Genomic DNA, 25,518 nt, shown 5'->3' on the forward strand with positions numbered 1-25,518 from the left:
ACCACCAGGCAGCCCCCGTGCTCACCATCGCCCCCTTCTGATTAATGCACTTTGGTAGTGCAGTTAGAATATTGGGGCAAAGCCTTAATCCCCGTCTCTAGGGCTGAGCAGGAATATCTCTCCAGCTAGAAGTGCATTAGGAGGGAAGGCGACAAAACTAGTAAAAATGTAACGTTCAGCCTTTTGCTTGTGCTTGGTGTTTGCCGGCACAGCGTGGGCCTTTCTTGGGCAGAACTTCCTTACACACGTGCCTGAGACTTTTAGACATTGCGTGTGATCGGTGATGTTCTTCTTGTCTGTTGAGTCACATGTCGCAAAGCCTCCCCTAATCTGTGATCTGTATCAGTGATTGTGACACGTTGGATTGTGATGCCGGATAGCGGCGGGACCCTCAGACGTTCCCTTTCCAGGGTTGGCGCCTTTTCTATACGTATCTCCTCGACCTCCCCCGTAACCCACAAAATAGCAAAAAAATACATCTTTGATTTAGATCTGATGTCATTAGACAAATGAAATAAAGGATTTTGAGGCTTGAAACCCTTTTAAGGCTCACCTGCCATACTCAACGTTCGGGAGAACCTGCTGGTGACGCTATGATAAAAACTCGATACAATGTGGCCCCCGGTCCATATACTGAAAGCTTGTGTCTACGTCCGTTTCCCATGTGTTCATACACGGTGGAATGTGATGCCTCAGCTGCCCGCTGGTTGGCACGGAGGGGCTGGCACCATTGTCTTCTCCTTCAATAGAAGCAGATCAAGCCGGATCATACACAGACGCAGTGTTATTTTACCCTTGTAGACTACAAAGCTTGTAACAATCACGTTATTCCCGCCCCGGTCACTATATAAAGGGACGCTTGTGTGTTTCTGACTTTTGAATCAAAGTTACCAAAAAGAATCCGAAAAATTAAAAAAAAAAAAAAAGTGAAAAAATGGAATTTACGGAGACATCATAACCTCAGGTTTATAGAAATCCAAGTAATGACAGCAGTACATAACACATAGTGAACTAAAAAAATAAATAAATAATTTTCCCCGTAATCTCTATATATCTTTCCAGCCTGAACTTAAAAAAAAGGACACCGATTTGAACAATTCTCGTAGCCGGGAAGTAGAGGGTTAAAGTAAATGTCAACTTTTTTTTTTAATTGATTCTGTGCTAATTTCCTCAAATATATGTAAGTCAAAGTTTTCAGCTACCGATCTCCAAATCTCCTAGAGTTAAATGATAAAGTTCTGCCTGTATGCAGCCGCCACTAGGGGGAGCTCAGGAGCTTACTGAAGACAGGGTCATGATACAATGCACAGCATCAGTAGAATTCAGTAAGTATCAAATCATTTGGTGATTCAGAGAACGAAAACAGAAAGTGTTATCTATACTGACCGCTAAACACTACTCGTAAGATCCACAAACAATATAATATGATCAACCCCTTTAAATGCAAAATATAATCTGACTTCTCTCTATATGGAGGACCTGCCATCAACATCACTGATAATAAGTCAGGATCTAGTAGGTCTGAAGACTGACTCCGCTTCTCTCTCTCTTCTCAGCCCAGGGGCAAATTCCAGAGAGTGGAGACACCAGTTCTGTCCTGTTGTTCCCCCGCCCGTCCCGGTGTGCTGGCGCAGCCGCAGCCCCGCAGGATATAGGTGTGTTCTGCTCTCGCCGCCATGTAACGGACCCTGGTTACTTGACTTTTCCCACGTGGCTCCAAGGTGCATTATTCTGAAAGGAAATAAAGAATTTGTAAAGCGAAAATTTGAAGTGTTGTCAAGAGCGCAGCTCGGAACGATATCAAGCGGCAGGCGGTACAGTAAACAGTATTATTAAGCTATAATACTACAGTGCCGGAGTAAAAAGCCTAAATGGCAATTTAATAATACTCTTACTTTTATTATTATATGTACTCCAATGATTGCACCAAAAATTCACAAAATGATTCCAAAACTGAATCAAATAAACTAAGCTATTATAATACTACCATCTATACACAAGGAAATAGCCACTATAATACTGCCCCTATGTACAAGAATATAACTACTATAATACTGCCTCTATGTACAAGAATATAACTACTATAATACTGCTCCCTATGTACAAGAATATAACTACTATAATACTGCCCCTATGTACAAGAATATAACTACTATAATACTGCCTCTATATACAAGAATATAACTACTATAATACTGCCTCTATATACAAGAATATAACTACTATAATACTGCTCCTATGTACAAGAATATAACTACTATAATATTGCCCCTATGTACAAGAATATAACTACTATAATACTGCCCCTATACACAAGAATATAACTGCTATAATACTTCCCCTATGTACAAGAATATAACTACTATAATACTGCCCCTATGTACAAGAATATAACTACTATAATACTGCTCCTATGTACAAGAATATAACTACTATAATACTGCCCCTATACACAAGAATATAACTGCTATAATACTTCCCCTATGTACAAGAATATAACTACTATAATACTGCCCCTATACACAAGAATATAACTGCTATAATACTTCCCCTATGTACAAGAATATAACTACTATAATACTGCCCCTATGTACAAGAATATAACTACTATAATATTGCCCCTATGTACAAGAATATAACTACTATAATACTGCCCCTATACACAAGAATATAACTGCTATAATACTTCCCCTATGTACAAGAATATAACTACTATAATACTGCCCCTATGTACAAGAATATAACTACTATAATACTGATCCTATGTACAAGAATATAACTACTATAATACTGCTCCTATGTACAAGAATATAACTACTATAATATTGCCCCTATGTACAAGAATATAACTACTAAAATACTGCCCCTATACACAAGAATATAACTGCTATAATACTTCCCCTATGTACAAGAATATAACTACTATAATACTGCCCCTATGTACAAGAATATAACTACTATAATACTGCCCCTATGTACAAGAATATAACTACTATAATACTGCCCCTATACACAAGAATATAACTACGGTACTATAATACTGCCCCTATACACAAGAATATAACTACTATAATACTGCCCCTATGTACAAAAATATAACTACTATAATACTGCCCCCTATGTGCAAGAATATAACTACTATAATACTGCTTCTATGTACAAGAATATAACTACTATAATATTGCCCCTATGGACAGGAATATAACTACTATAATACTGCCTCTATGTACAAGAATATAACTACTATAATACTGCTCCTATGTACAAGAATATAACTACTATAATACTGCCCCTATGTACAAGAATATAACTACTATAATACTGCCCCTATACACAAGAATATAACTACTATAATACTGCCCCTATGTACAGGAATATAACTACTATAATACTGCCCCTATGTACAAGAATATAACTACGATAATACTGCTCCTATGTACAGGAATATAACTACTATAATACTGCTCCTATGTACAAGAATATAACTACTATAATACTGCCCCTATGTACAGGTATATAACTACTATAATGCTGCCCCTATGTACAGGAATATAACTACTATAATACTGCCCCTATGTACAGGAATATAACTACTATAATACTGCCCCTATGTACAAAAATATAACTACTATAATACTGCCACTATATACAAGAATATAACTACTATAATACTGCCCCTATGTACAGGACTATAACTACTATAATACTGCCCCTATACACAAGAATATAACTTCTATAATAATGCCCCTATGTACAGGAATATAACTACTATAATACTGCTCCTATGTACAGGAATATAACTACTGTAATACTGCTCCTATGTACAAGAATATAACTACTATAATACTGCCCCTATGTACAGGAATATAACTACTATAATACTGCCACTATGTACAGGAATATAACTACTATAATACTGCCCCATGTGCAAGAATATAACTACTATAATACTGCTCCTATGTACAAGAATATAACTACTATAATACTACCCCTATGTACAGGAATATAACTATTATAATACTGCCCCTATGTACAAGAATATAACTACTATAATACTGCCCCTATGTACAAGAGTATAACTACTATAATGCTGCCCCCTATGTACAAGAATATAACTACTATAATACTACCCCTATGCACAAGAATATAACTACTATAATACTGCCCCTATGTACAAGAGTATAACTACTATAATACTGCCCCTATGTACAAGAATATAACTACTATAATACTGCCCCTATGTACAAGCATATAACTACTATAATACTGCTCCTATGTACAAGAATATAACTACTATAATACTGCTCCTATGTACAAGAATATATCTACTATAATACTTCCCCTATGTACAAGAATATAACTACTATAATACTGCCCCTATGTACAAGAGTATAACTACTATAATACTGCCCCCTCTGTACAAGAATATAACTACTATAATACTGCTCCTATGCACAAGAATATAACTACTATAATACTGCCCCCTATGTACAAGAATATAACTACTATAATACTGCCCCTATGTGCAAGAGTATAACTACTATAATACTGCCCCCTATGTACAAGAATATAACTACTATAATACTGCTCCTATGCACAAGAATATAACTACTATAATACTGCCCCCTATGTACAAGAATATAACTACTATAATACTACCCCTATGTACAAGAATATAACTACTGTAATACTGCCCCTATGTACAAGAATATAACTACTATAATACTGCCCCTATGTACAGGAATATAACTGCTATAATACTGCCCCTATGTACAAGAATATAACTACGATAATACTGCTCCTATGTACAAGAATATAACTACTATAATACTAACCCTATGTACAAGAATATAACTACGATAATACTGCTCCTATGTACAAGAATATAACTACTATAATACTAACCCTATGTACAATAATATAACTACTATAATACTGCTCCTATGTACAAGAATATAACTACTATAATACTGCCCCAATGTACAAGAATATAACTACTATAATACTGCCCCAATGTACAAGAATATAACTACTATAATACTGCCCATATGTACAAGAATATAACTACTATAATACTGCTCCTGTGTATAAGAATATAACTACTATAATACTGCTCCTATGTACAAGAATATAACTACTATAATACTGCTCTTGTGTATAAGAATATAACTACTATAATACTGTCCCCTATGTACAAGAATATAACTACTATAATACTGCCCCCATGTACAAGAATATAACTACTATAATACTGCTCCTATGTACAAGAATATAACTACTATAATACTGCCCCTATGTACAAGAATATAACTACTATAATACTGCTCCTATGTACAAGAATATAACTACTATAATACTGCCCCCTGTGTATAAGAATATAACTACTATAATACTGCTCCTATGTACAAGAATATAACTACTATAATACTGCCCCTATGTACAAGAATATAACTACTATAATACTGCCCCCTGTGTATAAGAATATAACTACTATAATACTGCTCCTACGTACAAGAATATAACTACTATAATACTGCTCCTGTGTATAAGAATATAACTACTATAATACTGCCCCCATGTACAAGAATATAACTACTATAATACTGCTCCTATGTACAAGAATATAACTACTATAATACTGCCCCCTGTGTATAAGAATATAACTACTATAATACTGCCCCTATGTACAAGAATATAACTACTATAATACTGCCCCCTGTGTATAAGAATATAACTACTATAATACTGCTCCTACGTACAAGAATATAACTACTATAATACTGCTCCTGTGTATAAGAATATAACTACTATAATACTGCCCCCATGTACAAGAATATAACTACTATAATACTGCTCCTATGTACAAGAATATAACTACTATAATACTGCCCCCTGTGTATAAGAATATAACTACTATAATACTGCCCCTATGTACAAGAATATAACTACTATAATACTGCTCCTATGTACAAGAATATAACTACTATAATACTGCTCCTATGTACAAGAATATAACTACTATAATACTGCTCCTATGTACAAGAATATAACTACTATAATACTGCCCCTATGTACAAGAATATAACTACTATAATACTGCTCCTATGTACAAGAATATAACTACTATAATACTGCTCCTATGTACAAGAATATAACTACTATAATACTGCCCCCTGTGTATAAGAATATAACTACTATAATACTGCTCCTGTGTATAAGAATATAACTACTATAATACTGCTCCTATGTACAAGAATATAACTACTATAATACTGCCCCCTGTGTATAAGAATATAACTACTATAATACTGCTCCTACGTACAAGAATATAACTACTATAATACTGCTCCTGTGTATAAGAATATAACTACTATAATACTGCCCCCATGTACAAGAATATAACTACTATAATACTGCTCCTATGTACAAGAATATAACTACTATAATACTGCCCCCTGTGTATAAGAATATAACTACTATAATACTGCCCCTATGTACAAGAATATAACTACTATAATACTGCTCCTATGTACAAGAATATAACTACTATAATACTGCCCCCTGTGTATAAGAATATAACTACTATAATACTGCCCCTATGTACAAGAATATAACTACTATAATACTGCCCCCTGTGTATAAGAATATAACTACTATAATACTGCTCCTACGTACAAGAATATAACTACTATAATACTGCTCCTGTGTATAAGAATATAACTACTATAATACTGCCCCCATGTACAAGAATATAACTACTATAATACTGCTCCTATGTACAAGAATATAACTACTATAATACTGCCCCCTGTGTATAAGAATATAACTACTATAATACTGCCCCTATGTACAAGAATATAACTACTATAATACTGCTCCTATGTACAAGAATATAACTACTATAATACTGCTCCTATGTACAAGAATATAACTACTATAATACTGCTCCTATGTACAAGAATATAACTACTATAATACTGCCCCTATGTACAAGAATATAACTACTATAATACTGCTCCTATGTACAAGAATATAACTACTATAATACTGCTCCTATGTACAAGAATATAACTACTATAATACTGCCCCCTGTGTATAAGAATATAACTACTATAATACTGCTCCTGTGTATAAGAATATAACTACTATAATACTGCCCTTATATACAAGAATATAACTACAATATGTCTCTGATACATGATTCCTATAGGTGGTCATCGTTCTTGGTTTCTGTGTTTTGGGCGCATGATTGTCCTGTTTCGCTGCTTTGTTATTATCCAGATTATTGTAATCATTGACATTATTGCGGATTCTTTTCTGGGGTTTCTTAGTCAGTAACGAGTCTCCGGCGCCTTCTGTCGAGGTGTCGGTGCCATAAGGACGCACATCTCTCTCCCTGTCGGGTGCCAGCAGCTCTCCGATTCTCGGAGCTTGTAGTCCTCTAGACGTGGGCGCGGGATTCTCGGTGGTGTGAGCACGGGGCGCATTCGTCTTATTTACCAAAAACACAGTTTTTGAATTTTGGGTAAAAACAACATAACTAAGATAGACGGTTCCATCTGCAGTGAGTCATTGTAGCAGCAGACGCCCACCATCGCCGAGCAGTGATCATTTTGTTCTGGTGGCATTCATCACATCATTACAGAGTTGAAGAAAATGACACAGTTCCTCTGACAGCGAGGAAAATAAAAAATGATTAACCCTTCTCTCACTGAATCTGAAAGATCATAGGTATATTGACTCTACTAATTTAAAGGGCTCCCATCATTGGCATCCCTTAAAGGGGCGGTCACAATAACCGCCGTGACGCTTTCAGATTTTTAAACACCACAAGCTCTATTAGTTCTGTTAATGGGGGGGGGGGGGGCATTGTGGTCCGAATCTACGGATCACTCATCGAGAGTCTATCCTAGTAATATTCCATAAGTATTATGGGCAACCCATTGACCTCATCAAATCTTCAAAATGCCCAAATGGCCTTCTATGCTTTTATTGGCCCCAAAAGGAAGATTACACTCTGCTTTTACATGGGTTTGGTCTGTAGCTTGGATCCCTACAGATAGGATTCTGCATTGACAGCGTGCAAAGCAATGCCAACCCCAATCATTCCATCTTCCGATATATGGAGAAAATAAAAAACGGCGTGCCTCCGCTTCTCCGATACTATGAGATCTTTTAGAACAAATATATCAAACACAACGTCAGATTCTACTTATAGCAGAAATGTAGATTCATCGGTTTAAGTAAAGAAAAACTTTATAACAATTTGTCACTTTCTATAAATATATAATAATAATAATAATTTTGTTACCTGGTGTAAATGCCGCTGTTTTCCTGAATCCGGCGATACTTTTCTTTTGTTTCTGCGCCTTTCCGTTCCGGAGATATGGTCAATTCTTTTCTGTATATAAATTTACTCTTTTTCGTCATCTGGGTGTGGCTCTTAAAGAGCACGCCCATGAAGAACAATTGAGGACGACGCCCAGGTGGATAAAAATTCTAGATCTATGTACAGGAAAGAAGAGGCCATATCTCAGGAATGGAGAGGCGTAGAAACGAAAGAAAAACATCGCCGGATTCGGAAGAAGAGCGGCATTTACACCAGGTAACAAAGTATTTGTCTTTTAGTAGTTATCTGAGCTAAAGTATTCTTATGGCTCGTACTCTTGGACAGGCATTTTTCTATTGTTCTCCCCCTGTCTCTGCCCCTCATACTTTGACCTACAGATCGTTTTTTCCTGATTGGCTTCTCTGTATTAGCAGAACCCCACAGAGTGACGGGAGGAGTCCGAGTCAGTAAGAGACCAGAGTTCCCCTTTAAGTATTACAGGCAGACGCTAAACCTCACAAATTACATAACCATCATCGTTGCGAGACCCGGCGATACTTTACACTACAGTCTCTTGTCAGTGCCGGTGTCAGATTTTCAGAATCTCACCATAACTCCTGATAAATGTGTTTTCTCACCTCATTTACACATTGGAAGCAAGATATTTGCATGTCAACACCAATTATCTGGATGTGGCTGAGGTTTAATATTAGAACGCTTGTTGCTGAGCAGCCTCGGATAGGTTTAGAACGGTGGTAGAGTCGTGTCAAGGTGAAATGAAGATCCTCAGTTCAGGAAGAGGAAGGCTTCTTCTTACATTATCTCTGCCCCATGGACTGGCTTTGGCAACTCTCTTCCTTAAAGTGGACCTGTCATCAGGTGAAAAGAGGCCAGATTATCCCCTAATTTTATTCCCGCTACTTCCTTGAGTATTTAAAGAAGCATTCCTCCTCTTCCTCCTCTTCCTCCTCCTCTTCCTCCTTCTCCTCGTCCTCCTCCCATCAAAATTTGTATCCTCTTAATATTTTGCAGTCATCATATTATACAGCACTGTGAACTTACAGTTGCTCATTTTGCCTTTCTACCCAGTTAATTGTTCTCTTTGCTCTCTGTAGAAACAGGAAGTCTCTTGTCCCTGCAAAAATCATCCCCATCTTCAAGCTCCTGACTCAGCTGCTTCTCCTTTCCACCTGCCAGGGGATTTTGCAGTGACTGATGAGTCATGAAGGGAAAATTGACCTCCTGTTTCTACATAGCGCTTAGAAGGATTCAGCTATTAATCATGTGATGTCATAGATTTAATGCAGAACAGAAGAATTAGCTGGGTAGAAAGGAAGAATGTGCAATTGTAAGTACACAGTGCTATGTAATATAATGACGGCAATATATTAAGAGTATAAAAACTTTGATGGGAGGAGGAGGAGGATGAAGAGAAAGAGGAGGAGGACGAGGATGAAGAGGACAAGGACGAGGAGTGCCTGAGGAGGTGGTGATGGCGAGGAGTGCCTGAGGAGGTGGTGATGGCGAACTCAGTCGAGGGGTTCAAGAGAGGCCTGGATGTCTTCCTGGAGCAGAACAATATTGTATCATACAATTATTAGGTTCTGTAGAAGGACGTAGATCTGGGTATTTGTTATGATGGAGTGTGGGCTGAGCTGGATGGACAGATGTCTTTTTTCGGCCTTACTAACTATGTTACTATGTTATTTAAGGTTTTTTTTAATTTACGATACGGTTCTGTAAAGATGGGCATTTTTTTATATCTATATTTATAAAGGGGGTTTTGCTCACATGGTAACTGTGCAAAGCAGTGTAAACAAACACCTTGTATAAGCAACGTCCCTTTGGTAAAGGACCATAAAAATTACACGTCTACAAAAAATATATATTTTTTTTAGGTGCAAAGGTTTTTTGAATGGTTTTAATATATTTTGAAGGCGCTGGATTCGCAGATCCCATTACTTTTGCTGAATTGGTTCTCATTTGTGAGATAATTTGTCTAATCTAAAACCGTTCAGACACCAAAATCACTGTATAGCGGTGTTCTCACTAATAAAAAAAGAGTCCAATATCTCTGGGATTTAATGGCCAATTTAAGAAAAAAAAAACTGAACTGAATACTTGGGGGAACAGTGGGAATAATATTGGAGCGTAAACTGGACTCTTTTCACCTGGGGGCAAAACCTCTGTAACTTAGCTGTAGATGTGATTTTAGATCTCAAGGAGCCATAAATATTGTGACGCCTCCCCAGATATCGGGTGTGTTCCTCCTCCCTCTCCCCTCTCGCAGCTGAGCACTCACAGCAGCAGGCAGTCTCAGGGGCTGAGTCAGCAGCACCTGCCTCATTCTATGTGTGGAGGCTTCTGAGCAGTTTTTAGATAGGAAACGGACGCCTGGAAGTCATTACAAGAGGGTCCATAAACGAGTGACGCTCGGCGGGGTAGCAATGATGGAGGAGGGACAGGTGTGGACTTATGGAATCTTCTGTGGCAGAACATAAAGTTCTGGGTGTAATGCAAAACAGTAAACTGTTCCTTCACCTTCCATGCGTCAGTATGAGAGAGGGCAACCCCTAAGCCACATGTATCTGTTCCACCTACTTCTTGTAGATTCACTGTGTAGAGCTTCGTGCCTCCAGCTCCTAACTCCGAGGACCACACATCATCATCATCCAGAGCAGCGCTCGATTCTCCTGCTGACACCACAATTCTGTTTCCTGTAATTTCTTATGTAACTTTATGTAGAAATAATGTCCAACGATTGAGTGGAGAGCAGCGATCGCTTCCTTCAGACGTGATGTACCAAGCAGACAGAGAAATCCCAAAATATGACATACCGTATGCTTCTTTCTACACTTATCAGACTTTTCTTCCTCTCCTTCCATCTCCTAAACCCACCACATCCACTCATCTCGAGCTTACGGTGCTGTCGTGTGGCACAGTCCTTTATACTCTACAGAGAGGGGAGAAGGAGGAATATTGAGGAGCAGGGAGAGAAAACAAGACTCAGGAAAATCATGCTGGTGGGCTCTCTAACAGGTCTTATTTTCCAGCCTAGAGCTGGATTCACATCTACAATGCTCAGTACTGCTGTGTAAATTCCTCCATGCTGCTGTCGCTTCTGTCCAGGTGATAACTAAGGAATGAAGAGCAGGGATCCATATATCTGCAGTCTATTGGAGACATTATAGCAGCAAATCTCCCTCCTTTTAGCTTGGAATCAATTGCATGCTAAGAGATAGAGCCGAAGGAAGCGAAAACTAGGTGAAAATGCAGGATACGAGTGATAAGTGTCGGAAATGGTGTTATTCTGCACAAAGGATGGGTGGCTTTGAAAAGTTATTTGAAAGTATCCCTTTAAATATGCACTTCATAGGTGTGAAATGGCAAACAAAAAGACAGGATAATAGGCTAAATAGATTCCAGGGAGGGAAAGGAGGGAGATGCAGCTGCAGAATTTTTACTTGAGTTCCATTCAGAGGCAAAAGCTCGTTATTCGAGTTTGCATGTTTTATGGTTGTCTAAAGGTGCGACCGCAGGGACTCAAACATGTCACTCAAGCCCCCGCGATGCTCAGTGCATACCTGAGCACCCTAGGCGATCTCGAGTAACGAGCACTTGCGCTCATCAATAAATAGACCTCATTCACATCTTTGTAAGGTGGATTCTATGTTCTGTATCTAACATTCTTCCAGTTCTTTTCACAATTATCTAATTCTTTCAATAGATGAGGGTTACAGTTCCATGCAACCTAGACACTACACCATAAGCTCAATAAATCCATACCTCTCACCCATTTATCAGTTATTTTCCAGCTTCGTGACTTAATGGTCATGTTATTTTTGAGAAATGAGCAGCTATTTTATATTTATGATGTGCTTGTCCAAAGATACAAAAAATACACTATATGAGTATAGAGTGTGAGAAGTGGTAGAGTGTGAGAAGTGGTAGAGTGTGAGAAGAGGTAGAGTGTGAGAAGAAGTAGAGTGTGAGAAGAGGTAGAGTGTGAGAAGAGGTAGAGTGTGAGAAGAGGTAGAGGGTGAGAAGAGGTAGAGTGTGAGAAGAGGTAGAGGGTGAGAAGAGGTAGAGGGTGAGAAGAGGTAGAGGGTGAGAAGAGGTAGAGCGTGAGAAGAGGTAGAGCGTGAGAAGAGGTAGAGGGCGAAAAGAGGTAGAGCGCGAGAAGAGGTAGAGCGTGAGAAGAGGTAGAGCGCGAGAAGGCGAAGAGCACGAGAAGGCATAGAGCGCGAGAAGAAGTAGAGGGCGAGAAGAAGTAGAGTGAGAAGACGTAGAGGGTGAGAAGACATAGAGGGTGAGAAGACGTAGAGGGTGAGAAGACGTAGAGGGTGAGAAGACGTAGAGGGTGAGAAGACGTAGAGCGTGAGAAGACGTAGAGCGTGAGAAGACGTAGAGCGTGAGAAGACGTAGAGCGAGAGAAGACGAAGAGAGTGTGAGAAGATGTAGAGCGCGAGTAGACGTAGAGCTTGAGAAAATGGAGAGCGTGAGAAAACGTAGAGAGTGAGTGGATGTAGAGCATGAGAAGACGTAGCGCTCGAGAAGACGTAGAGCCTGAGAAGACGTATAGTGGGAGAAGACGAGGAGGGTGAGAAGACGTAGAGTGCAAGTAGACGTAGAGCGTGAGAAGACGTAGAGCATGAGAAGACATAGAGTGGGAGAAGACGTAGAGCGTAAGAAGATGAAGAGCGTGAGTAGACGTAGAGCACGAGTAGACGTAGAGCACGAGTAGACGTAGAGCATGAGTGGATGTAGAGCATGAGAAGACGTAGAGCGTGAGAAGACGTATAGCGGGAGAAGACATGGTGGGTGAGTAGACGTAGAGCGCGAGTAGACGTAGAGCGCGAGAATATGTAGAGTGCGAGAAGACGTAGAGCATGAGTAGATGTAGAGCGTGAGTAGACGTAGAGCACGAGTAGACGTAGAGCATGAGAAAACGTAGAGCATGAGTGGATGTAGAGCATGAGAAGACGTAGAGCGTGAGAAGACATATAGCGGGAGAAGATGTGGTGGGTGACTAGACGTAGAGCGCGAGTAGACGTAGAGCGCGAGAAGACGTAGAGTGCGAGAAGACGTAGAGCATGAGTAGATGTAGAGCGCGAGTAGACGTAGAGCGTGAGAAAATGTAGAGAGTGAATGGATGTAGAGAGTGAGTGGACATAGAGGGTGAGAGGAAGTAGAGCGGGAGAAGATGTAGAGCGGGTGAAGACATAGAGAGCTAGAAGACGTAGAGCGCGAGAAGATGCAGAGTGGGAGAAGATGTGTAGCGGGAGAAGACGTAGAGTGGGAGAAGACGTGGGAATTGGACCATGGGTGGTTTCTGAGCTTCTACTTCCACGTAGACACTTTGTGACCCTGGCTGGATGTTACATCAGCGGTGTCTGTGTACAACGGTGTATCACTTCTGCGAAATACTTCCCATTAATGTGCAATGAATGGGACATCAGTTGCAGATCTGATTTTTGCAATAGTCCGGTATCTTCTCCATAATTTCCCAGTAACAAGAGAGAACTTATTAATAACAGAACATAACACCTCTAATCAGAAGTGAAGCGATTGAGGCTGACAAGGAGCGATCACACCGGGGTATCTGCGCCTAAGGGGTAGACAGCGGTATTATTAATGTTGTACACCAGGTGCCACATTGTGCATTGCAGCTCAGGAGGTGCACAGTTACACCTTTATTCACAGTCAATACAACTGTGTCATACCCTTGACATCGACCCCCCAAAATCAAACTACAGACCTGGTCATCACAGCAATCTGCAGTCACATAGAGAAAGAAACTGCAGACTATTGTTCTGAGAACGGAAAACCCTTTTAAGTACGTAATAGATACCAACACATAGTGCTTAAAGGCTATGGACACTTTTGACATGAAATAAACTGTTTTGATGTATATTAATGGTTAATTTTGGTTAAAATTGTTTTATTAAGTTTCCATTTGAAATCATCATGTCTTTATTTATTTTCCTAACCTATAACATACAGTATGCAGACTGATAAAAGCTTCAGATTTGTCAGTTGTGGGAGTATCTTTCCAAATAATACAGGTTGGATGTGAGGTCTGTGTGTCTATCCAGTAATATAGGTTGGATGTGAGGTCTGTGTGTCTCTCCCAGTAATATAGGCTGGATGTGAGGTCTGTGTGTCTCTCCCAGTAATATAGGGTGGATGTGAGGTCTGTGTGTCTCTCCCAGTAATATAGGCTGGATGTGAGCTCTGTGTGTCTCTCCCAGTAATATAGGCTGGATGTGAGGTCTGTGTGTCTCTCCCAGTAATATAGGCTAGATGTGAGGTCTGTGTGTCTCTCCCAGTAATATAGGTTGGATGTGAGGTCTGTGTGTCTCTCCCAATAATATAGGCTGGATGTGAGCTCTGTGCGTCTCTCCCAGTAATATAGGTTGGATGTGAGGTCTGTGTGTCTCTCCCAATAATATAGGCTGGATGTGAGGTCTGTGTGTCTCCCAGTAATATAGACTGGATGTGAGGTCTGTGTGTTTCTCCCAGTAATATAGGCTGGATGTGAGGTTTATGTGTTTCTCCCAGTAATATAGGCTAGATGTGAGATCTGTTTGTCTCTCCCAGTAATATAGGCTGGATGTGAGGTCTGTGTGTCTCCCCCAGTAATATAGTCTAGATGTGAGGTCTGTGTGTCTCTCCCAGTAATATAGGATGGATGTGAGCTCTGTGTGTCTCCCAGTAATATAGGATGGATGTGAGGTCTATGTATCTCTCCCAGTAATATAGACTGGATGTGAGGTCTATGTGTTTCTCCCAGTAATATAGGCTGGATGTGAGATCTGTGTGTCTCTCCAGGTAATATAGGATGGATGTGAGGTCTGTGTGTCTCCCAGTAATATAGGATGGATGTGAGGTCTATGTGTCTCTCCCAGTAATATAGACTGGATGTGAGGTCTATGTGTCTCTCCCAGTAATATAGGCTGGATGTGAGGTCTGTGTGTCTCTCCAGGTAATATAGGATGGATGTGAGGTCTGTGTGTCTCCCAGTAATATAGGATGGATGTGAGGTCTATGTGTCTCTCCCAGTAATATAGACTGGATGTGAGGTCTATGTGTCTCTCCCAGTAATATAGGCTGGATGTGAGGTCTGTGTGTCTCTCCAGGTAATATAGGATGGATGTGAGGTCTGTGTGTCTCCCAGTAATATAGGATGGATGTGAGGTCTATGTGTTTCTCCCAGTAATATAGGCTGGATGTGAGATCTGTGTGTCTCTCCAGGTAATATAGGCTGGATATGAGGTCTGTGTCTCTCCCAGTAATATAGTTAAGTAAATAAGGCAGCACACTGCAGCGCTAAAACATGCAAACATGAAACACGAAAATTGAACTGCATTACTGCACTAGAAATATGAAAAATGAGAGCGTTTAGCGCATAAAAATGGCCAATTTTATGTGTACCTGGTAGCCACATTAGGGCATCTCTCTTATACCAGGTCCTAAACTTGCCTTTCCTCGCTATTTAGGCCTGGCTCTTTCTTCAGCCAGTGCCACTTGTAAATGGTTCCTGGTTGGATTCACATCTCTTTGGATTTCCCTGTTTTCCTGACCAGTTCAGCAAAGCTAAGTTCTTACTTGCTCTGTTCTGTTCACAGATTGTGGACTTATCCGTTCTGTGCTTTCTATGTTTGTCCAGCTTATCAGTATGAATTAATTCTGTCTTGCTGGAAGCTCTGGGAAGCAGATTTGCCCTCCACACCTTTAGTCAGGTGTGGAGATTTTTTGTAAACTCTGCGTGGATTTTTGTAGTGTTTTATACTGACCGCACAGTATTCCATCCTGTCCTATCTATTTAGCTAGACTGGCCTCCTGTGCTCATCCTGGTTTCATTCTGTGTATGTCTTTTCCCTCTCCACTCACAGTCATTATTTGTGGGGGGCTAATCTATCCTTTGGGGATTTTCTCTGAGGCAAGATAGCTTTCCTGCTTCTATCTTTAGGGGTAGTTAGCTCTTAGGCTGTGACGAGATGCCTAGGGAGAGTTAGGAGCATTCCACGGCTACTTCTAGTGTTGTGTTGAGCTTAGGGACTGCGGTCAGTACAGTTACCACTTCCTTCAGAGCTCGTTCCATGTTGCTCCTAGACCACCGTATCATAACACTAAAAGCTCTCATTTTTCATATTTCTAGTGCAGTAATGCAGTTCAATTTTCCTTTTTCATGTTTGCATGTTTTAGCGCTGCAGTGTGCTTCCTTATTTACTTAACTATTTATGAGTTGGCAACTTTAGGTTCAGCACCTGTTCACACTTAGTCTATGTTTGGATGTGATGGTCAGGTTTTTAAAAGGTATTCTCCCAGTAAAATAGGCTGGATGTGAGGTCTGTGTGTCTCCCCCAGTAATATCGGCTGGATGTGAGATCTGTGTGTCTCCCCCAGTAATATAGGCTGGATGTGAGGTCTGTGTGTCTCTCCCAGTAATATAGGTTGGATGTGAGGTCTGTGTGTCTCTCCCAGTAATATAGGATGGATGTGAGGTGTGTGTGTCTCTCCCAGTAATATAGGCTGGATGTGAGGTCTATGTGTCTCTCCCAGTAATATAGGCTGGATGTGAGATCTGTGTGTCTCCCCCAGTAATATAGGCTGGATGTGAGGTGTGTGTGTCTCTCCCAGTAATATAGGCTGGATGTGAGGTCTGTGTGTCTCTCCCAGTAATATAGACTGGATGTGAGGTCTGTGTCTCTCCCAGTAATATAGGCTGGATGTGAGGTCTGTGTGTCTCTCCCAGTAATATAGGATGGATGTGAAGTGTGTGTGTCTCTCCCAGTAATATAGGCTGGATATGAGGTCTGTGTGTCTCTCCCAGTAATATAGGCTGGATGTGAGGTCTGTGTGTCTCTCCCAGTAATATAGGCTGGATGTGAGGTCTATGTGTCTCTCCCAGTAATATAGGCTGGATGTGAGGTCTGTGTGTCTCTCCCAGTAATATAGACTGGATGTGAGGTGTGTGTCTCTCCCAGTAATATAGGCTGGATGTGAGGTCTGTGTGTCTCTCCCAGTAATATAGGATGGATGTCAGGTGTGTGTGTTTCTCCCAGTAATACAGGCTGGATGTGAGCTCCCTGTGTCTCTCCCAGTAATATAGGCTGGATGTGAGGTCTGTGTGTCTCTCCCAGTAATATAGGCTGGATGTGAGGTCTATGTGTCTCTCCCAGTAATATAGGCTGGATGTGAGGTCTGTGTGTCTCTCCCAGTAATATAGACTGGATGTGAGGTGTGTGTCTCTCCCAGTAATATAGGCTGGATGTGAGGTCTGTGTGTCTCTCCCAGTAATATAGGATGGATGTCAGGTGTGTGTGTTTCTCCCAGTAATACAGGCTGGATGTGAGCTCCCTGTGTCTCTCCCAGTAATATAGGCTGGATGTGAAGTCTGTGTCTCTCCCAGTAATATAGACTGGATGTGAGGTCTATGTGTCTCTCCCAGTAATATAGGCTGGATGTGAGATCTGTGTGTCTCTCCCAGTAATATAGGCTGGATGTGAGCTCTGTGTGTCTCTCCCAGTAATATAGACTGGATGTGAGATCTGTGTGTCTCTCCCAGTAATATAGGCTGGATGTGAGCTCTGTGTGTCTCTCCCAGTAATATAGTTAAATAAATAGGGCAGCACACTGCAGCGCCAAAACATGCAAACTTGAAAAAACGAAATTTGAACTGCATTACTGCACTAGAAACATGAAAAATGAGAGCTTTTAGCGCACAAAAATGGCCAATTTTATGTGTACCTCGTAGCCACGTTAAGGCATCTCTCTTATACGAGGTCCTACGCTTGACCTACCTCACTGAGAATAAACGTCTCCATCTGAATGGGTACATGTAGAAACCTCTTCTTGGACTCAAATTCTCTCTCTATGTGGAGGGGTATTGGACCTACTATAATTAAAACACCTGAAGCTAGGAGGCGGAGAGTGCACGATCAGAAGGCTAGAGAATACATTTCAAAAACCTGACCTGCACATCCAAACATAGACTGAGTGTGAACAGGTGCAGCACCTGTTCACACTCAGTCTATGTTTGGATGTGCAGGTCAGGTTTTTGAAATGTATTCTCCCAGTAATATAGGCTGGATGTGAGGTCTGTGTGTCTCTCCCAGTAATATAGGCTAGATATGAGGTCTGTGTGTCTCCCCCAGTAATATAGGTTGGATGTGAGGTATGTGTTTCTCCCAGTAATATAGGCTGGATGTGAGGTCTGTGTGTCTCCCCCTGTAATATAGGTTGGATGTGAGGTCTGTGTGTCTCTCCCAGTAATATAGGCTGGATGTGACTTCTTTGTGTCTCTCCCAGTAATATAGGCTGGATGTGAGGTCTGTGTGTCTCTCCCAGTAATATAGGCTGAATGTGAGGTCTATGTGTCTCTCCCAGTAATATAGGCTGGATGTGAGGTCTGTGTGTCTCCCCCAGTAATATAGGCTGGATGTGAGGTCTGTGTGTCTCTCCCAGTAATATAGGCTGGATGTGACTTCTTTGTGTCTCTCCCAGTAATATAGGCTGGATGTGAGATCTGTGTGTCTCTCCCAGTAATATAGGCTGGATGTGAGATCTGTGTGTCTCTCCCAGTAATATAGGATGGATGTGAGGTCTATGTGTCTCTCCCAGTAATATAGACTGGATGTGAGGTCTATGTGTCTCTCCCAGTAATATAGGCTGGATGTGAGGTCTGTGTGTCTCTCCAGGTAATATAGGATGGATGTGAGGTCTGTGTGTCTCCCAGTAATATAGGATGGATGTGAGGTCTATGTGTCTCTCCCAGTAATATAGACTGGATGTGAGGTCTATGTGTCTCTCCCAGTAATATAGGCTGGATGTGAGGTCTGTGTGTCTCTCCAGGTAATATAGGATGGATGTGAGGTCTGTGTGTCTCCCAGTAATATAGGATGGATGTGAGGTCTATGTGTTTCTCCCAGTAATATAGGCTGGATGTGAGATCTGTGTGTCTCTCCAGGTAATATAGGCTGGATATGAGGTCTGTGTCTCTCCCAGTAATATAGTTAAGTAAATAAGGCAGCACACTGCAGCGCTAAAACATGCAAACATGAAACACGAAAATTGAACTGCATTACTGCACTAGAAATATGAAAAATGAGAGCGTTTAGCGCATAAAAATGGCCAATTTTATGTGTACCTGGTAGCCACATTAGGGCATCTCTCTTATACCAGGTCCTAAACTTGCCTTTCCTCGCTATTTAGGCCTGGCTCTTTCTTCAGCCAGTGCCACTTGTAAATGGTTCCTGGTTGGATTCACATCTCTTTGGATTTCCCTGTTTTCCTGACCAGTTCAGCAAAGCTAAGTTCTTACTTGCTCTGTTCTGTTCACAGATTGTGGACTTATCCGTTCTGTGCTTTCTATGTTTGTCCAGCTTATCAGTATGAATTAATTCTGTCTTGCTGGAAGCTCTGGGAAGCAGATTTGCCCTCCACACCTTTAGTCAGGTGTGGAGATTTTTTGTAAACTCTGCGTGGATTTTTGTAGTGTTTTATACTGACCGCACAGTATTCCATCCTGTCCTATCTATTTAGCTAGACTGGCCTCCTGTGCTCATCCTGGTTTCATTCTGTGTATGTCTTTTCCCTCTCCACTCACAGTCATTATTTGTGGGGGGCTAATCTATCCTTTGGGGATTTTCTCTGAGGCAAGATAGCTTTCCTGCTTCTATCTTTAGGGGTAGTTAGCTCTTAGGCTGTGACGAGATGCCTAGGGAGAGTTAGGAGCATTCCACGGCTACTTCTAGTGTTGTGTTGAGCTTAGGGACTGCGGTCAGTACAGTTACCACTTCCTTCAGAGCTCGTTCCATGTTGCTCCTAGACCACCGTATCATAACACTAAAAGCTCTCATTTTTCATATTTCTAGTGCAGTAATGCAGTTCAATTTTCCTTTTTCATGTTTGCATGTTTTAGCGCTGCAGTGTGCTTCCTTATTTACTTAACTATTTATGAGTTGGCAACTTTAGGTTCAGCACCTGTTCACACTTAGTCTATGTTTGGATGTGATGGTCAGGTTTTTAAAAGGTATTCTCCCAGTAAAATAGGCTGGATGTGAGGTCTGTGTGTCTCCCCCAGTAATATCGGCTGGATGTGAGATCTGTGTGTCTCCCCCAGTAATATAGGCTGGATGTGAGGTCTGTGTGTCTCTCCCAGTAATATAGGTTGGATGTGAGGTCTGTGTGTCTCTCCCAGTAATATAGGATGGATGTGAGGTGTGTGTGTCTCTCCCAGTAATATAGGCTGGATGTGAGGTCTATGTGTCTCTCCCAGTAATATAGGCTGGATGTGAGATCTGTGTGTCTCCCCCAGTAATATAGGCTGGATGTGAGGTGTGTGTGTCTCTCCCAGTAATATAGGCTGGATGTGAGGTCTGTGTGTCTCTCCCAGTAATATAGACTGGATGTGAGGTCTGTGTCTCTCCCAGTAATATAGGCTGGATGTGAGGTCTGTGTGTCTCTCCCAGTAATATAGGATGGATGTGAAGTGTGTGTGTCTCTCCCAGTAATATAGGCTGGATATGAGGTCTGTGTGTCTCTCCCAGTAATATAGGCTGGATGTGAGGTCTGTGTGTCTCTCCCAGTAATATAGGCTGGATGTGAGGTCTATGTGTCTCTCCCAGTAATATAGGCTGGATGTGAGGTCTGTGTGTCTCTCCCAGTAATATAGACTGGATGTGAGGTGTGTGTCTCTCCCAGTAATATAGGCTGGATGTGAGGTCTGTGTGTCTCTCCCAGTAATATAGGATGGATGTCAGGTGTGTGTGTTTCTCCCAGTAATACAGGCTGGATGTGAGCTCCCTGTGTCTCTCCCAGTAATATAGGCTGGATGTGAGGTCTGTGTGTCTCTCCCAGTAATATAGGCTGGATGTGAGGTCTATGTGTCTCTCCCAGTAATATAGGCTGGATGTGAGGTCTGTGTGTCTCTCCCAGTAATATAGACTGGATGTGAGGTGTGTGTCTCTCCCAGTAATATAGGCTGGATGTGAGGTCTGTGTGTCTCTCCCAGTAATATAGGATGGATGTCAGGTGTGTGTGTTTCTCCCAGTAATACAGGCTGGATGTGAGCTCCCTGTGTCTCTCCCAGTAATATAGGCTGGATGTGAAGTCTGTGTCTCTCCCAGTAATATAGACTGGATGTGAGGTCTATGTGTCTCTCCCAGTAATATAGGCTGGATGTGAGATCTGTGTGTCTCTCCCAGTAATATAGGCTGGATGTGAGCTCTGTGTGTCTCTCCCAGTAATATAGACTGGATGTGAGATCTGTGTGTCTCTCCCAGTAATATAGGCTGGATGTGAGCTCTGTGTGTCTCTCCCAGTAATATAGTTAAATAAATAGGGCAGCACACTGCAGCGCCAAAACATGCAAACTTGAAAAAACGAAATTTGAACTGCATTACTGCACTAGAAACATGAAAAATGAGAGCTTTTAGCGCACAAAAATGGCCAATTTTATGTGTACCTCGTAGCCACGTTAAGGCATCTCTCTTATACGAGGTCCTACGCTTGACCTACCTCACTGAGAATAAACGTCTCCATCTGAATGGGTACATGTAGAAACCTCTTCTTGGACTCAAATTCTCTCTCTATGTGGAGGGGTATTGGACCTACTATAATTAAAACACCTGAAGCTAGGAGGCGGAGAGTGCACGATCAGAAGGCTAGAGAATACATTTCAAAAACCTGACCTGCACATCCAAACATAGACTGAGTGTGAACAGGTGCAGCACCTGTTCACACTCAGTCTATGTTTGGATGTGCAGGTCAGGTTTTTGAAATGTATTCTCCCAGTAATATAGGCTGGATGTGAGGTCTGTGTGTCTCTCCCAGTAATATAGGCTAGATATGAGGTCTGTGTGTCTCCCCCAGTAATATAGGTTGGATGTGAGGTATGTGTTTCTCCCAGTAATATAGGCTGGATGTGAGGTCTGTGTGTCTCCCCCTGTAATATAGGTTGGATGTGAGGTCTGTGTGTCTCTCCCAGTAATATAGGCTGGATGTGACTTCTTTGTGTCTCTCCCAGTAATATAGGCTGGATGTGAGGTCTGTGTGTCTCTCCCAGTAATATAGGCTGAATGTGAGGTCTATGTGTCTCTCCCAGTAATATAGGCTGGATGTGAGGTCTGTGTGTCTCCCCCAGTAATATAGGCTGGATGTGAGGTCTGTGTGTCTCTCCCAGTAATATAGGCTGGATGTGACTTCTTTGTGTCTCTCCCAGTAATATAGGCTGGATGTGAGATCTGTGTGTCTCTCCCAGTAATATAGGCTGGATGTGAGATCTGTGTGTCTCTCCCAGTAATATAGGCTGGATGTGAGCTCTGTGTGTCTCTCCCAGTAATATAGACTGGATGTGAGATCTGTGTGTGTCTCTCTCAGTAATATAGGCTGGATGTGAGGTCTGTGTGTCCCTCCCAGTAATATAGGCTGAATGTGAGGTCTATGTGTCTCTCCCAGTAATATAGGCTGGATGTGAGGTCTGTGTGTCTCCCCCAGTAATATAGGCTGGATGTGAGCTATGTGTGTCTCTCCCAGTAATATAGGATGGATGTGAGGTATGTGTGTCTCTCCCAGTAATATAGGCTGGATGTGAGGTCTGTGTGTCTACCCCAGTAATATAGGTTGGATGTGAGGTCTGTGTGTCTACCCCAGTAATATAGGTTGGATGTGAGGTCTGTGTGTCTACCCCAGTAATATAGGCTGGATGTGACTTCTTTGTGTCTCTCCCAGTAATATAGGCTGGATGTGAGGTCTATGTGTCTCTCCCAGTAATATAGGCTGGATGTGACTTCTTTGTGTCTCTCCCAGTAATATAGGCTGAATGTGAGGTCTATGTGTCTCTCCCAGTAATATAGGCTGGATGTGAGGTCTGTGTGTCTACCCCAGTAACATAGTAACATAGTAACATAGTTAGTAAGGCCGAAAAAAGACATTTGTCCATCCAGTTCAGCCTATATTTCATCATAATAAATCCCCAGATCTATGTCCTTCTACAGAACCTAATTGTATGATACAATATTGTTCTGCTCCAGGAAGACATCCAGGCCTCTCTTGAACCCCTCGACTGAGTTCGCCATCACCACCTCCTCAGGCAAGCAATTCCAGATTCTCACTGCCCTAACAGTAAAGAATTCTCTTCTATGTTGGTGGAAAAACCTTCTCTCCTCCAGACGCAAAGAATGCCCCCTTGTGCCCGTCACCTTCCTTGGTATAAACAGATCCTCAGCGAGATATTTGTATTGTCCCCTTATATACTTATACATGGTTATTAGATCGCCCCTCAGTCGTCTTTTTTCTAGACTAAATAATCCTAATTTCGCTAATCTATCTGGGTATTGTAGTTCTCCCATCCCCTTTATTAATTTTGTTGCCCTCCTTTGTACTCTCTCTAGTTCCATTATATCCTTCCTGAGCACCGGTGCCCAAAACTGGACACAGTACTCCATGTGCGGTCTAACTAGGGATTTGTACAGAGGCAGTATAATGCTCTCATCATGTGTATCCAGACCTCTTTTAATGCACCCCATGATCCTGTTTGCCTTGGCAGCTGCTGCCTGGCACTGGCTGCTCCAGGTAAGTTTATCATTAACTAGGATCCCCAAGTCCTTCTCCCTGTCAGATTTACCCAGTGGTTTCCCATTCAGTGTGTAATGGTGATATTGATTCCTTCTTCCCATGTGTATAACCTTACATTTATCATTGTTAAACCTCATCTGCCACCTTTCAGCCCAAGTTTCCAACTTATCCAGATCCATCTGTAGCAGAATACTATCTTCTCTTGTATTAACTGCTTTACATAGTTTTGTATCATCTGCAAATATCGATATTTTACTGTGTAAACCTTCTACCAGATCATTAATGAATATGTTGAAGAGAACAGGTCCCAATACTGACCCCTGCGGTACCCCACTGGTCACAGCGACCCAGTTAGAGACTATACCATTTATAACCACCCTCTGCTTTCTATCACTAAGCCAGTTACTAACCCATTTACACACATTTTCCCCCAGACCAAGCATTCTCATTTTGTGTACCAACCTCTTGTGCGGCACGGTATCAAACGCTTTGGAAAAATCGAGATATACCACGTCCAATGACTCACCGTGGTCCAGCCTATAGCTTACCTCTTCATAAAAACTGATTAGATTGGTTTGACAGGAGCGATTTCTCATAAACCCATGCTGATATGGAGTTAAACAGTTATTCTCATTGAGATAATCCAGAATAACATCCCTCAGAAACCCTTCAAATATTTTACCAACAATAGAGGTTAGACTTACTGGCCTATAATTTCCAGGTTCACTTTTAGAGCCCTTTTTGAATATTGGCACCACATTTGCTATGCGCCAGTCCTGCGGAACAGACCCCGTCGCTATAGAGTCCCTAAAAATAAGAAATAATGGTTTATCTATTACATTACTTAGTTCTCTTAGTACTCGTGGGTGTATGCCATCCGGACCCGGAGATTTATCTATTTTAATCTTATTTAGCCGGTTTCGCACCTCTTCTTGGGTTAGATTGGTGACCCTTAATATAGGGTTTTCATTGTTTCTTGGGATTTCACCTAGCATTTCATTTTCCACCGTGAATACCGTGGAGAAGAAGGTGTTTAATATGTTAGCTTTTTCCTCGTCATCTACAACCATTCTTTCCTCACTATTTTTTAAGGGGCCTACATTTTCAGTTTTTATTCTTTTACTATTGATATAGTTGAAGAACAGTTTGGGATTAGTTTTACTCTCCTTAGCAATGTGCTTCTCTGTTTCCTTTTTGGCAGCTTTAATTAGTTTTTTAGATAAAGTATTTTTCTCCCTATAGTTTTTTAGAGCTTCAATGGTGCCATCCTGCTTTAGTAGTGCAAATGCTTTCTTTTTACTGTTAATTGCCTGTCTTACTTCTTTGTTTAGCCACATTGGGTTTTTCCTATTTCTAGTCCTTTTATTCCCACAAGGTATAAACCGCTTACACTGCCTATTTAGGATGTTCTTAAACATTTCCCATTTATTATCTGTATTCTCATTTCTGAGGATATTGTCCCAGTCTACCAGATTAAGGGCATCTCTAAGCTGTTCAAACTTTGCCTTCCTAAAGTTCAATGTTTTTGTGACTCCCTGACAAGTCCCCCTAGTGAAAGACAGGTGAAACTGCACAATATTGTGGTCGCTATTTCCTAAATGCCCAAC

At 41.2% G+C, this 25,518-nt stretch overlaps 1 protein-coding gene across 5 annotated transcripts in view; it reads left to right on the top strand.

The window, feature by feature from the left end:
* PTK2B (protein tyrosine kinase 2 beta) overlaps positions 1–25,518 on the top strand; it is a 167,307-nt gene that overhangs the window by 24,893 nt on the left and 116,896 nt on the right. The window contains exon 2 of one of the 5 annotated variants that reach the window (XM_069728439.1): positions 1,557–1,655. The exons of the other annotated variants lie outside the window; for them this stretch is intronic. The gene's annotated coding sequence lies outside the window, so the exon portion shown is untranslated. The remainder of the gene's footprint in view (positions 1–1,556; positions 1,656–25,518) is intronic. 5 annotated transcript variants of the gene reach the window in all.

Source organism: Ranitomeya imitator, chromosome 5, assembly GCF_032444005.1.
Source record: "Ranitomeya imitator isolate aRanImi1 chromosome 5, aRanImi1.pri, whole genome shotgun sequence".
NCBI lineage: Eukaryota > Metazoa > Chordata > Amphibia > Anura > Dendrobatidae > Ranitomeya > Ranitomeya imitator.